This window comes from Hylobates moloch, unplaced genomic scaffold (genome assembly GCF_009828535.3).
Source record: "Hylobates moloch isolate HMO894 unplaced genomic scaffold, HMol_V3 SCAFFOLD_6708, whole genome shotgun sequence".
Classification (NCBI taxonomy): Eukaryota; Metazoa; Chordata; class Mammalia; order Primates; family Hylobatidae; genus Hylobates; species Hylobates moloch.
This window is the reverse complement of record NW_026658983.1, coordinates 352-3761: the sequence shown is the minus strand read 5'-3', so window position 1 is coordinate 3761 and position 3410 is coordinate 352. Positions and strand designations below refer to the sequence as shown.

The following is a 3410-nucleotide window of genomic DNA, read 5'->3' as shown; positions in this document are numbered from 1 at the left end:
TTTGGGTACTGACTTTATTTCTAGATTTCCCCATATTTTGCCTACCCTAATATTTCATTCCCCTTGATTTCCTTACATTACAGAAAATGCTTTAACACACGTAGTTGAGCCACCACAAATCCTTTCTGGAAAGACATAGCAACGATAATCACATACCCAATAATTAAAACAGAGATTTAATTTCATACCTTGACTGTAAGATCAGATCGTTCTTGTAATTTGTAAGTCTTAGAGAAAAGAAGTCTGATTATCCAGAGTATCAGAATCCCTTCCAAAATAAGATGGTAAGTAGGAGCCTAAGAGTGAGTCAAAAACAAGAAATGAAACATACACTTCTAACACCTGCACATAAAATTTACTACACCTGCATATACTGCCTCCTATGACTTTCAGCCTATTCTTAACAATTGACTTTCGAAGCTCCCTTAATTTCTATTCATTCCTTTCCCCATTTCTAATAGCAGGCAATTTCTTCCTTACATGAAAAACCCCTAATATTTTTAGCTTTTAAAACTTCTTTGGGAATAAAAACTAAAATTAAAAAAATAAAATCTAGGCCGGGCGTGGTGGCTCACAGTTGTAATCCCAGCACTTTGGGAGGCCGAGGTGGACAGATCACCTAAGGTCGGGAGTTTGAGACCAGCCTGACCAACATGGAGAAACCCTGTCTCTACTAAAAATACAAAATTAGCTGGGTGTGGTGGCGCATACCTGTAATCCCAGCTACTTGGGAGGCTGAGGCAGGAGAATCGCTTGAACCCAGGAGGTGGAGGTTGTGGTGAGCTGAGATCACACCATTGCACTCCAGCCTGGGCAACAGGAGCAAAACTCTGTCTCAAATAAATAAATAAATAAAATCTAACACAGAATCCCAATATTTAAAACAATATCAACTATTGGATTGTTTAATTTCAGTGGGTATTTTTTTGGGTACACTATACAAGACTACTCAGATTCTACATTCAACGTGCATAGGATTTGGGAGTAAGAAGTTTACCTTTATGATGAATTTTAAAATTTGCTCATCCCCCTAAATACAATTCATTTATGAATAAGTCTAAATACCCTTCTAGTTTTCTCAATAGTTGGATTCTAGCAAGCAAACATCTGCCCGAGCCACCAGTTAAGAGCCCACTGCAAAAAGAAATCGCTCTAAGAAAAGTTGAGAAACTCTTTGTCTAGGGAATTCATAAAAATCACAAACACCACTTCTTTTCCTTCCCAGGAAATGTTACATACAGGAGTTCTCCCAAGTCTCACTGCTGGACAGTTTCGGGGAATGAGAAGTTACACTACTGTCAGTCTTCAAAAAGGGGGCACTCAACATTTAACAGAAAATAATCCATTTCTTTAAAAAATCATTTACAAAAAAAGATCATTCAATTTTAGTGGCTCATTTTAGGTCACTATAATTAACCTAATACTGGGCATCACTTAATACCTGAGCATAAGACAGAGCCACATCTGCTGTCTCTGCTATGTTTCAAGATAAAATTCCCAGTATGTCCTGCAATAGAAGACACTGTCATTACCCCTACCAGCAGATGGTGATATTAAGTTTGGTGATATTAAATCATCAAAAGTAACGTGAAATTCACTTGAAATGAATGTAAGCTCTATAAGCACAGGGACTTCTGCCTATTTGTTCACCGCACTATCCCTAGCATCTAGATCTGTGTGGTCCAATGTGGACAGTCACTAAGTTACATGGGGCTATTTAAGTTAAATTAAAAATTCAGTTGCAGCTGCGTGTGGTAGCTCGTGCCTGTAATCCCAGCACTTTGGGAGGCCAAAGCAGGAGGACTGCTTGAGGCCAGGAGTTCAAGGCCAGGCTGGGCAACATAGCAAGTCCCCCACCTCTATTAAAAAAAAAAAAAAAAAAAAGTTTAGTTGGGCGTGGTGGTATGTGGTCCCAGCTACTCGGAAGTCTGAGGTGGGAGGATCGCTTGGGTCTGGGAGGTCAAAGCAGCAGTGAGCTGATCGCACTACTTACTGCACTCTAGCCTGGGCGACAGAGTGAAATCCTGTCTTTAAAAAACAAAATAAAATAAAATAGAATAAGTTACTCAGTGCCCAATGAATAGCTCTGCAAGACAGCACGGGGAATCTCAGTTATTAAACGAATGAACACTAAGACTGACATTCTGGTTTCTTGTTATCTTACGTATCTGAAATAACTAGGCTTCAAAAAACTCTTAACTATTCTTCCTTTAAAAGTCTACGGCCAGGTGCAGTGGCTCACGCCTGTAATCCCAGCACTTTGGGAGGCCGAGGCGGGCGGATCACCTGAGGTCGGGAGTTTGAGACCAGCCTGACCAACACGCAGAAACCCCGTCTCTACTAAAAATACAAAATTAGCCGGGCATGGTGGCACATGCCTGTAATGTCAGCTACTTGGGAAGTTGAGGCGGGAGAATCGCTTAAACCCGGGAGGCGGAGGTTGTGGTGAGCCGAGATCACGCCCTTGCATTCCAGCTTGAGCAACAACAGCGAAACTCCGTCTCAAGATAGATCAATCAATCAATCAATCAATCAATATCGACTAAACTACTTGTATCTTTATAAGATAGAAAACTGATGTACGCAGAAGAATGACAAACTATTTCTTATTCACAAATCCTAAATCACTTGGTTTCTTTTCGACAAAAACAGACAAACTCCAATTTATTACAATTTTATTCACCAACGAACTGTACCGTAGTTCCAAAGAACTGACTTCCTTAGGACCTTCCCAGACGAAGGTTTTCCACTCATTTTCACCACTCCGTTTTATCGTCCGTCTAAACTCTGGTTTTTGTAGATCTGTCTCCTGCGGCCCCTTACACGTGTTCCTTTCCGGAGCCTCCAGGGGACCCGGAGCATAAGAACTCAAACCGAGACCCTCGGTCCCAGCCCCCGCCCGTTCCTCCCTACACTCGACCGCTGGGACTAGAAGCTCCCGGCAGGCCTTCCGGCAAGAGACGCCGAGTCTGGGCGTGACCGAGCCAGTCCCGCCGAGGTCTCAGGCCACAAATCCACACGCGCCCTCCCACCCTCCCCAGGCCCGGGTGTGGTCGCGGACCGCTCATGGCGCGGAGCCCACCTCGTAGAGCGCCTGTACCATCTCCACCAGCACCCACTGCTCCGTGGCGGTCGCCATAGTTAGCCGCTTCCTTCCGGAAGGCGGGTCACAAGCACGTCCTAAAAGTGCGCGTCGCTGCTCAGGGTCGTCATCACCTCCGCAGAGGGCGGGGCGGCGGAGCCCTGGGCACCGCCTACTCGCACTTGCCCACTGGTTGACGGGAGGCTGGGCGGGGTCGGGTGGGATGCCGCAGTTTTTCCAGGAATTGTTTACCTTGTGTCCATTACCCTCCCTGCTGGATTCAGGATGGAGAAAGTAGTAATGAACGGGCCTTACACTTGGTCATCAG

General features: G+C 44.7%; 1 long non-coding RNA gene across 1 annotated transcript; it reads right to left on the bottom strand.

Annotated features, from left to right (window-relative positions):
* Positions 1 to 187: 187 nt before the first annotated feature.
* On the bottom strand, positions 188 to 3041 carry LOC131382794 (uncharacterized). Its single transcript, XR_009212380.1, has 2 exons — positions 712 to 3041; positions 188 to 296 (listed from the first exon to the last, which is right to left on the bottom strand). It is a non-coding gene; the product is annotated as an uncharacterized LOC131382794 (long non-coding RNA).
* Positions 3042 to 3410: the final 369 nt, after the last annotated feature.